Here is a 12,124-nt window from a genome sequence, read left to right as displayed (position 1 = left end):
AACTTGCAGAAAAGGGTTTAGTTATGCCCTCTATCAAACAAAGCAACCTTGACGGGTGGGGATTATCTTCATTATAAAGTGAAAAATAAAGGTAAGAGAGCCATGCTTACATGTATGTTAATGTAACAATACCTTCTTAATTCATTCAGGACTTTACAATCTTTCTTCATATGCCAAGGATTCACTGTCACTGCGCAACGTTTTTCACTATTAACATCTATGTGATTGAGAGGCTTCTGATGACCCTGTTTGTACATCTGTACATAAAGTAACAAAACAGAGAAAAAGACCTTATTAAAGATAATTTAGGGGGGAGGGTATAGCTCAAGAGAACGATCATGTTCTTAGCATGCACAAGGGCCTGGGTTCAATCTCCAGTAATTCTTCTAAAAATAAAATAAATAAACAAAAACCTAATTACCACCCCCCAGCAAAAAATTAATTTATTATTTAACTGAAATTTAAAAAAAGATAATTTAGTGCAGGCTTATCAGGCTACAAGAGCTACAATGAATGCCCCCACCCATTAATTTAGAAGAAGTCTCACAGTATTTCTCAACATAAAGGCTAAAATATAATTGAGAAAACTTCCTGATGGTCAGCATCATTTTAACAAAAATGTAGATAATTACGTCCCTGGTGTCAAATTTCCGTTAGAGTTGGGCATGGAACATTTAGTAAAAGTGATTTTGCAGCTATCTTTGAAAGAAATGCTGAGAAATGATCTTTTCTGTTGGAAATTAGCCTGCTTTTAAATTTTTCAGTAGGCATACGTGTTTACAAGCCAGGCAGGAACTGGATTATATTTTACATATACTTTAGAAACTGATTTGAATTTTGCCTTTTACCTGCAAGGCTATTTCTTAGGTAATAACATAAGCAGGCCACTATACTAAATTTTTTTCCCCTGTTTGCTTAATCCTCACAACAACTCTGTAAGCTGCTATTATTACCCCCATATAACAGATAAAGAGCTTGAGGCAGAAAATAATTTGGGTAACTTGGTAAATGGTGGAGCTGGGTAAGACTGCAGCCAGTTTGACACTCAAGTCCATTCTTCTCACCAATGTCGGATACTGCTACCTACATTCAGCAATGACCGCTAATTTCATATTTGAGTGTGTCATTTCAAAAAGTGCAAAGCTATATTAGTACTGCTGTGTAAATTATCCGTTTGAGATGTGATTGCCAAAAAAAAAAAAAGAAATAAAATCAGGGTGCCACTGAGGGGAGGGAAAACTGCATATGGACGGACACAAGGGGACTTTATGAGGACAAAGTTGCACAAATCTAGAAATAGATAAAATAGCTGACTTGTACAATTATAATGTGTGAATTTTATGGCCTGTAAATTACACCTTAATACAGCTATTAAATTAAGAAACTGGGATACCAAATTAAGACTAAAACACATATATATATCACACAAAGGCAAATATCATTATTTACTGCACCATTTTCCTTTATGCAGCTTCTGATCCTCACCCGTTCCTGAAAGGATGATTCATTTTTAAAATAGTCTTTAAATTTATTCAGCAAATAATTTTTGACTGCCTACTATGTACACAGGACTAGTCAAGGCACTTGGAATAGATCAATAAACAAAACAAAATTCCTGTCCTCACAGAGCTTGGTTGGAGTCTAGCTGGGATGGGGGTGGAGATGACAATTCACACAACAGAGCAGCAGAGGAGGTGGCATGTTAGGAAAGAGGAACCATGGAAAAATCAAAAAAGGGCAAGGTAAAGAGAGTTGAGGGTATGGGATGAGGGTGATGTTGTATTAAATACCAGAGCAGGCCACACTGAGGACTGAGGTTAGAACTAAGACTTGGAGGTGAGAAGTCCCAGGTGGACGGAATAACCATCACCAAGGGCAGTGCACACCTCGCATGTTCCAGAATGGGGGCACGGCTGGAGCTGCAGAGAAGGGTCAGTGCAGGTCCTGTATGGCCTTGGAGGACGTTGTAAGGACTGTGGCTTTTACCCAGAGTGAAATGGGGAGGCACTGCAGAAGGACGACACAATCTAACTTAGGTTTTCGAGGCTCAAGTGACTGCCGGGTGAGAATAGTCGAAACGGGTCAGAGATGAAAGGTGGGAAGCCTCTGAAAAGGGCTGTGCAGGAGGAGAGGACAGTGGCTCAGGGCAGGGAAGCAGCAGTGGAGGCAGGAACCATGGTGAGAAGTGGCTGGGTTCTGGATATGGTTTAAAGGCAGTGCTAAATCAGATCTATTGACAGAATTCATGTGGTATGTCAGTGAAAGTCAGAATAACTCCAAGTTTTTTAACCCAAGCAGCTGGATGGATTAAGTTTCCACTAACTGAATGGGGGAGGTTGCAGGAAGAACCAGTTTGGGGGGTAGGAGAACAAAGGGCTCAGTTTTTACACATGTTGCTTTTAAGATATCAGAGTTTCAATTGAAGGTGTCAAATCAGTAGAAGATTGTAAGAGTCCAGAGTTGGAGAGAAAAATTCTAGCAGGAGACAGAAATGTGGGAATCATGGGTCACACAGGTGGCACAGGAAGACATGAAACCCAGGTAGTCAAACATTAAGATAACCTGGCATTAACCATAGAAGTTGTCCTTGAGGGCCTGCCTACTAGGTGTGGATATCAGTCCTATTTCCTGACCACTCGAGTTTTAAAAAGCAACTTACAAATTAATTCGTGCAAGACACTGCCTCCTGTGGGTGGGTCCAGAGCTGGAGTGGGAGAATTGAATGGTGCACGCTACTCCCTACGGTAGAATGTGTGTGTGTGTACACATGTGTGTGTGCGCAGGGGGATGAGATACACCTGGCTTAAGAAAAAGAGCAAGTAAGTCTAGAAGCTGAAAGATGAAAAAACATCCAGATATGGTAGAGGGAACAGGGGAAACACTGTGTACTGTAAGACATATCCCCATAATGCCATTTCCCACCATCCTTTCATCAGGAACACAGTTGGAAAGGGGGGAATTATGTAGATACGTGTGATGTACACAAACTTTTGACTATGTAACACTGAATATCTACATATGTAGCAAGTTAATGATATTTATATCTGCTTCAAATTTAAAAACAAGTTCACAACAGAGGGAAAATAAAATACTGAGGACTGGTAGAAGTATCATAGAAGGCCTTTTAATGCTCAGAATGGAAGCAAAAGCAGCTTCACCCCACAAAGAATGTCAATAAGTGTCAAGAATGTTTATATTTGCTTAAGAAATTGAGAGTTACAACTTCCTGCTTTAAAGAATTAACATAAGACAGATACCACACTATAAGCAACGTCTATACTGGAGCTTTCTTAAAGCTATTTTAGTTCCTGCTTGTTCTGATGTACTCCAAAAACTCTGCAAAGAAAGCCTTCTATTCAAAGGCTTAAAGGAATAAAAAAAGAAATAACACTGCATTCTTTTCAGTGTTCTCTGTACTGAAAGTCAATTGCAAATGCAGCACCCTGCCACAGGTCTACATTTTTAACAATAAAGACCTTTGCGCAATTTTTCAATTGCTATGTGACTTTGGGTCAGTCTCTCACTAAGAAGCAGAATGGAGTACCAGAAAATGACACATCAGGTCTAAAACTACAGATGTGGGAGATGAACCTACACCAGGAAACAGCTAAGTGGGAGGGTAAGGTTTACCTTCTAAGTTACCGTAAGTGCAGTTACACCTGCTCCCTGCTTCCCCTGTGAAGTGAAGAGCTAGTCTTTTCCAGAAAAGCTCTCATTCTGAGAACTGTCTTCTTTAAAATATTCGGAGATTCTCTTTTAAGGTTCTTTCACTTTTAAGCCTTTCCCCAACCCTACATCCTATAACAAGTGTAAAAATTATCCTATAGCCTATTGTTACAGAACATACTCTACAAAAGCTGAGGTTTCCCAGGGTTTGGATCCCAGAACTCTGCTACCAGATAATCCTAAAGCTTTCCTTCCATAACAGACTCTTCCGCCAATTCCCAGCTGTGGGCAAATTCGGCTTCTCAGATCAGGTAACTTTCTAACTCTGCCTACGAACACTCTGCTGCCAGTAAAGGAACTCTCAGACAGAAAGCACACAATGCCCCTAGTGAGGGTTGCCTCCTTCAATCAATCAAGATGCCATCACCAAGCAAATACTTAAACCTACTGCAAAACCTCTGAAGACATCTTACAAACAATATAGTTTGTATAGATGCATACTATTTGCTCTGGAATAGTGATTTCCATTGGAAGGAACAAAGAACCACATGACCCAAGCAATTTTTTAAAACTGCACATAACCATACCTTTTCACGTGAGGATTCAGGCAAGCCCGTCTTACAGGCCTAGGTGTAACAGAATGACAGCACCTCTGGGAGTAGGGTGAAAAGTAGCGAGGTAGACTTCTAGTGAAAGGGGGTGATGTAATAGGCCCCATCGCCCACTTACCTACCACCACAGGACAATCATCTCAGATCGAGAACAAACACTTTGGGAAACAGAGGTTGTTTATATTTTTATGGTATTCTGGTGGAAATAATGCCCTGAGTCATGTGAAGTTGTGGCTGCAAAATTGAACAGGGGACTGGACATTTTCACATTCAGGACAAAAATAGCCCCTAGATAGCCACCATATCTGCTCTCCCTTTTGCCTGTTCACCCCAAAAGCTGCAGGACTCTCCTGCTTGCAATGACACCCACCACTTCTCACAAATTCTTGCCAAGTTCACATCAGCAGCTGGTGGTGTCAGTCACCATTTGTACTGCTATGAAGTCCCTCCATTACTTTGTATCCCTTCTATTTTCTCTGTTGTCTTCCTAGCTACACTTGCATCCACAAGATGGTTACTGCACTAACATTGCCTCTGTAATAAGTCCAGGATATAGGAAGTAGAGATTCAACTGTAACCAGTCCCAGAATACTTGTCATGCCACACTAGTGTCCCAAAAAATACTCTGGCATCCCTCATCTCACTCAAAGAACCACTGCATTACTTAGAGGTTGTAAAATTAGAGGGCTTTCTCTACTGGGAAACACTGTGGCTTGTGGTAGAGTTGTGATTTCAGTTTTTGCAACTACTTACAGGCAAAAAGACATGGCCCGCAAATTTTCTTCAAGCGTTTGGTATTTAAACTTTCATTAGATACAGAGCCGGTGGACTAACCGTAATCTATGAACATACGGTCATATTATCAAATAATGTTCATGTCTACCTTACAGACATGTAAGGACTTGGATTACACCTGCAGCCTCTAGGCCTTTAGAATTGGATGTGAAGCATCCTGTGAGATATAAAACCTCCTATCCAGTCACAGAACACAATTACAGACAACATGACACTAATGTCACTGAATACATTAGTATAGTCCATGTATGGTTAAGTTACATCTCCAATTTCTCAGAGCTGGAAAGGAGATGTCTAGAAAAGCTGGAAAAGCCCAATTACCAAAACAGCTCAAAAGTTAATGCAGACTCCTGCACCTCCCAGAGCAGAGGGCGGAGGGGGCATTGCCCAACACTCTGTCCTCCCCCAGGACGTGGCATGTGGGGAAGCAGGCAGGAATGGGTGGCTGGGACTCGGAGGTGGAGAGGTGATGAAAGCAAGAGTGGAACTGCTCTGGTCCTAGAACAACAGAGCTGTAAAAGCTCGGCTTCAGTTCAACCAACCCCTCTCCCACTTTCCCTCCCACCTACGTGACAAACAGAGCACAGCCAGGCACTTTCTGCCCATGACGGTGACTACTAGTAGGAAAGGGACCAGGATAAAAGCATGTCTTATAAAAGATCAGTCTGATTTTAAGGCTATGTTATAAACAATGAACAGCACTCTCAGAGTGGGACACTTGTGAGGCGCTCAAGTAGGGAGGAGGAGGTTGAGGATCCATTTCCAGCACTTCCATGTCTTTTATCACTCCTATGTCTGACCTTTCCTTTGCCACTTTTTGTAGCACTGCCATCACTGGCAGGTAAAGGGGCAGCAATGTGACTTGGCCATTTGGCTGATGGGGCTACATTTCCCAGCAGTGGAATGAAAAGGCACTGGAAGAGGATCAGCTGGAAGATGTGAACTGCGGTCCTGGCCTGTGCCAAACACTAACCAGGTGACCCTGGGTTAGGCGCTTAGTCTCTCTGGGCTTCCGGCTGTTTACTTATAAAATAAGGTTTTGTCATTGCACAAATATATCCAATATGAAATATAACGTGAAAGTCAAACATAATGACATCTCACCTGCTTGCTTCAGGGAACTGTACAAGCACTGAACACTATGTGAATGTAAACACAGTCTTAAGAAAACTATTGAGGTAAAGCACTAAACTGAACATGGAGATAAAGTTTTTTGGATTTTCTTGGCTTTCTTTTTTAACTGCAACACTGAATTAATAGTTATTAGCTATAATCCACACCACCACCACTGCGAATAAATAAAGAAGGCAAGCACTGCCTGGATGCCTGTTATTGCCCGATGCTAAGCAGGGTGAGGGTTATAAAGGAGGCTGAACAAGTGAGTCTTCTCCAGTTACCAGCTAAGTGAGGAGACACATTGGAAATCACCCAGGAATGGTACCAAGTCAGTACTCAAATCCAAGATTACAGGCTACTGATCATAAACAGTACAGGAATACAAAGAGGAGCTAGAAGTATTTGGAATAAATAGGGAAGGCTCTATGAAGGGGATGGGGCTCCAACTAGTTCTCAGGGCAATTCTAAGCTGTTTTAACTGAGGACTGCATAGGAAAAGGCTGGTGACTCCTGGTTTTTAATAAGGCACAGGTTACCCTAGGAGGCTAAGTTACATAATGATTGGAACAAATAAGGTAAGTCCAAAATGATGAAGGGTCGAGACTCCCTGGCTGAGATCTGGTTGTGTTAAGTCTTTGACTTGACTGTAGATGTTGGAGCGCCAAAACTCTAGGTTGACTGAAAGGGGGGGAGAGAATATCCAAGAATTCAGCAGAAGGAAAAATTCATATATCAGGGATGAAAGCTCTTCATCAGAGTATCAGCAATCAGAATAGACACTTGAAACCAAAAACATACAGTTCAAGAAGCTGACAAAATGTGGAGGGTGGTGAGAGAAAGATAAATCAAAGACCACTCCAAGCCTTGGTTTATTCAAGACCGGAAGAATGATTATCCCACTGAATAAGTGGTGACGCTGCAAGAAAAAAGATTATGAAATCAGCTTTAGACATGTTGAATCTGACGTATGAGCTAAGAGTAGGTTTTCTCTAAGAAGCTCAAAATTCAAAACTGAAGCACAGATGTTGAGTACAGGCTTAAGATGCAGATGGACAAGACATGATAAATCTCCTAAAAGAAAACATAGACAAAACATTATCTGACATAAATCTTAGCAACATTCTCCTAGGGTAATCTACCCAGGCAATGGAAATAAGAGAAAAAAATAAACAAAAGGGACGTAATTAAACTCATAAATTTCTTCACAGCAAAGACAACCATAAGTAAAACAAAAGGAAACAACAACCTACGAATGGGAGAAAATATTTGCAAATGATACGACTAACAGAGGCTTAATTTTCAGAATATATAAACAGCTCATACAACTTAATAACAAAAAAACAAACAACTCAATCTTAAAATAGGCAGAAGACCTAAACAAGCATTTCTCCAATGAAGACACAAATGGCCAATAGGCACATGAAAGAATGCTCGATATCACTAATAAACTGAGAAATTCAAATCAAAACTATAATGAAGTATCAGCTCCCATCAGTCAGAATGGCCGTCGCTCAGAAGTTCATGAATGATAAATGCTAGAGAGGCTGTAGAGTGAAGGGTACCCTCTTACACTGCTGGTGGGAATCTAGTTTGGTGTAGTCATTATGGAAAGCATGGAAGTCCCTGAAAAAACTAAAAGTAGACTTACCCTATGACCCAGCAATCCCACATCTGGGTATATAACTGGAAAGAACTCCAATGTGAAAAGATACCTGCACACCAGTATTCACAGCACCACTGTATACAATAGCCGAGACATGGAGGCAAGCCATATGTAGTAACAGATGACTGGATAAAGAAGTTGTGGCATATTAATACACTGGAATACTACTCTACCATGAATAGGACAAAATAAAAACATTTGCAGCAACATGGATGGAGCTAGAGATCGTCATTCTAAGTGAAAGCAGCCAGAAACAGAAAAATACCAAATGATACCACTCATATGTGCAATGTAAAAAAAGAGAGAAAAAGACACTGTGAACTCATCTACAGAACAGAAACAGACTTGCAGACTTAGTAAACAATCAAGGTTACCAGGGAAAGGGGATAGGAAGGGATAAATTTGGGAGTTCGAGATTTACAAATGTCAGCCACTATATATAAAAAGAGATTTTAAGTTAAGTTTCTTCTATATAGCACAGAAACCTATGTTCATTATCTAGCAATAACCTATAATGAAAAAGCCGATACAGCCACCAACTGAGGAAGCAAGAGAAGAAAGGAGAGTTAGTTATGCTGGGCTAGAGCCCACTTCTAAAATCCTTGTCAGCCACTGAGGCTGCCCCGAGTACACTGAGCTTTCCTCCCACGGACAGGCTGACATGACATGCCTCCTGCAAACCTGGGGCAGCAGAGGCCGTCCCCAGGTCTGGTCCCTGGGGAGATGGGAGCAAGTCCACCTGCTCCCCTTGGGGCAGCACCCCTCCCTGCAGCCCCCGCCACCTGACTGCACCACGCCTGCCTCTCAGGAAACCACTGACTTGAAAACAACTGATCCACGAACCTGGGGCAGCGGCAGGGAGATGGGCAGCGACCTGGCAAGCTGGTAGACTTGCCCCCATCTCCCCCATGGCCTGTCCAGGGCTCGGCCTCTGCTGCTCCAGGCACGGTCCGCAGGTCAGCCTGCTCTCGGGCTGAGGGCACGGTGTGGTTGAAGGCAGTGGCGGGTTATGGGGTCTGCCCATGGGAGCCCTTGGATTTGCTTCAAACTCCCCAGCGCATGGCCTGAGCTTGGCCTCTGCTGCCTCAGGTTCGTGGAACTCAGGATACAGGTCAGCCTGCTCCTGGAAGGCGGGTGCTGTGCTGTCAGGGAAAGGCGGCAGCTGCGATGGCGGGATTGGGGCTGCCCTGTGAGAGCGCGGGGGTTGCAACAATTTCCCGCTGCTGCTGCTGCAGCCATCCCAGCACACTGATCGCACCGAGCCCATCTCCCAGGAGCAGACTGACCTGTAACCTGAGTCCCACTAACCTGGGTCTTTAGAGGCCGCCCCTCAGGTCAGGCCGCGGGTAAGATGGGAGCAAATCCAGGGGCTCTCATGGGGCAGTCCCCATTCCATCCGAGGCCCCGCGACCGCACCGCACCCGCCTGCAAGGAGCAGGCCATCGTCTGAGGGCCAGTCGGAGATGCTCTGGAACCGTCCGGCGCCCTCCCAACTCCCGGGGCTGTACCTGCTCTCCTAAACCCGTGTATAAGCGGCGGCAAAAACGCGGTGTTCAGGAACTACTAATACCGGGGTTACCACGAACCACAGCGGCGGCTGGGACCCGCCTCAGGGTCCTAACGGGACGCGCGGCCGGGACCTCACCTCCGCACCCCTCCCTGGGCGCCTCCTCAGCTGCACAGCCCAGGCGTCACCCGCCGGCTCCCCGAGCAGCGCGCCCCCACCAGCGCCCTCTTAACTGTCCGGCAGCGGCAGCCGAGCCGCGGGCAAGCGGCGGCCCAGGCCCCAGGCCGTGTTCCTCTTCCAGGAGCTGGTCCAGGAGCAACCGGCTGCCGCCAGCTTCCACGCGTTCTGGGTGGGTTCCGGCGTCCGCGCGTCTGTCCGTCTGCGCGTGCGCGCCCCTCCTCCTCCCGCCCGCAGCGCAAACTGCTTGGGTGGGTCTCCTGCTTTACCGGCCCTGGCCGCTGGGGCCGGGAGGAGCCAGGTGGGGCCCCTCCTGCTTGTCCCGCTGGGTCCCCATCCCCAGAGCCTTCACCCAGCCACCGACTGGGTCCTGGCACAGAACTAGAACCACTACTGCCTTAGGCCAGGCCTCACCCACCCAGCCCCACTTCCCCTGATCAACTTCCCCTCCCTGTTACTACCCTCCCACCACTGGCCAGGCCCAGTCTCCCACCAGACCTTGAAGACAGGGCTCCTTCTCCTCACACCATGGTCCCTGCCCTGACACTCCATCCTGCTAGGTCCTAACCTATGGCCCCTACACCCACAAGCTTACCCCTCATGCCTCAGCACAGGACACCCAACATCCTGAAATTATCCCCCTCACTTCTCAGCCAGGTCATTTCCACTCTGATCGGGCCCCACACCTCTCAACCTGTACCCCCACACCATGGGATCCCCTTAAATCTGAGTGCACCCCTACCCTGAGCTCACTCACTCACCCTTCACCCTGTGGTTGGGGTGGGGAAATCCGTGCTCCAGTAATGATGACTACTGCCACCAGTGGGGGATCGAGCCTAGTGTGCACCTTCAGAGTTAATGTCTGAGGCTACAGGGTCAGGCAGGCTGGGATGAAGGTGGTTCCAATTCCCGCCTTGGCACCCTGATCCCCGCAGCCTGTGCCTGAACTGACCCGATGGGTCAGGTTGATCCCAGACTGCCAGCCACTGGCCTTGGGCTTTCGGTGGTTGATGGTCCTGATGGTGATCTGGACTCCTAGGGCGGAGGCACTGGGCACGCGGACCTTTGGGGTGGGGGAGTTCAGAGTATGCACTTAATCCCAGGGTTAGACAGCAGATGGTGGGCTGTGTGCATGGGGCTTTGTGCATGGCATGGACTCAGCACAGGTGGGTGCAGGGAACTTGTTCATTCACACCAGGCCAGAGGGAAGAGGGAAGGGAGCTTTTAAAGTGTCAAAGTGAGGAAGCCAAAGCTTTAGAGCAAAGTAGGAAGGTGCACTGGCCAGGCCACCATGGATCTCGCCGCAACGCTTGTCCCTTGCATCAGGGGAGACTGGCAGTTGACTGGCCAATGAGACATCCCCTGCTGTGGTATAGTTTACAGGCAATTGAAGGGATTTTGAAAGGTAATTTTAATCCAATAATTTTCAGTTTCTCTGTGGTAGATTAGGTCCAAAATCATGGTGAATCTGGCAGGGATCCTGCCTGAAATCCAGCCTGGGACAGTGGAGGACCCACCCAGGAATCATCCACTTAGCTCTCACCAAAAGTCACTGTAATAGAGAAGAACAAATCTGACTCCATATTGGATCTGTTCCTTTTCCTTTAACCCTCTGCCGTGTTTTCTAGGCTTAGACTTGCAAGCTCTGCACTTTTTGTAAAACAGTGTTGCCTTTAGCCTGAAATAAACAGGAGAGCCTATTCTCAAAAGTCTGAGCTTTAAGGATATTAACACTTTGAACTCCTATAAAGATAACAAGTTGCAGAATAGAAAAAGTTTGTTTTGTTGTAGGTTTTGCAGGAACACCATGATCTGACCCACGTGGACAGCTGCAAAGGATTCCAAGAACAAAGAATTCCTACACCAACAAGTTTGCAACAACCAACCACAGCCCCTCCCCTTTTTAGTAGAAAAGGAGCCTGAAGTTGACATGGGGAAGATGGTTCTCCAAGATATTAGTCCGCCATTATCTTGGTTTACAGCTGTTTACGTAGACCAGGTCATAGTGCCTCTGTAATTCCTCTAACAAAACAAAAGTAGATTTCTATTCTACAACCTGTTGTCTTTATATAAGTGCAAAAGTGTTAATATCCTTAAAAAATCAGAGCCTTGAAAGTAGGCTCTTCTGTATATTTAAGGCTAAAGGCAACATTGTTTTACAAAAGGTGCAGAGCTAGTTAAACTAAGCCTAGAAAAGAGGGCAAAGGGTTAAAGCCAAAAGGACAGATCTTCTATGGAGTCAGATTTTTTCTTTTCTATTATACTATATTCTATTTTTGTTTTAAGTATATAAGAATAAAGTTTAGCCTTTTCCCATTTTAAATTGTGCAATTTTAAGGAGCATTAATTGCATTCACAGTGCTGTGAGACCAGCACCACTTGTTTCAGACTATTTCCTTCCTCAAAGTAAAAGCTTGTATACAAAGAGCACCCCACGTCCTACCTCCCCCAGCCCATGACAAGCCCTAACCCCTTTCTCTCTCTATGTCTTTACGTATCCTGGAGGTTCCCTATCAGTGAAATCGTATAAAAGGTGGCTTTTTTTTGGTTTGTCTGCCCACATATCTTAAGTAGGGACGGGTGAATTAT

The 12,124-nt window shown here is 45.2% G+C and overlaps 1 pseudogene; it reads right to left on the bottom strand.

The window, feature by feature from the left end:
* LOC140692795 (anoctamin-6-like) overlaps positions 1-9,648 on the bottom strand; it is a 363,584-nt pseudogene extending 353,936 nt beyond the window's left edge.
* Between the last annotated feature and the right edge of the window lie 2,476 nt (positions 9,649-12,124).

The sequence above is a fragment of the Vicugna pacos genome, unplaced genomic scaffold (assembly GCF_048564905.1).
Source record: "Vicugna pacos unplaced genomic scaffold, VicPac4 scaffold_17, whole genome shotgun sequence".
Classification (NCBI taxonomy): Eukaryota; Metazoa; Chordata; class Mammalia; order Artiodactyla; family Camelidae; genus Vicugna; species Vicugna pacos.
The sequence above is the reverse complement of the archived record's forward strand: the minus strand, read 5'-3'. Positions and strand labels throughout refer to the sequence as shown.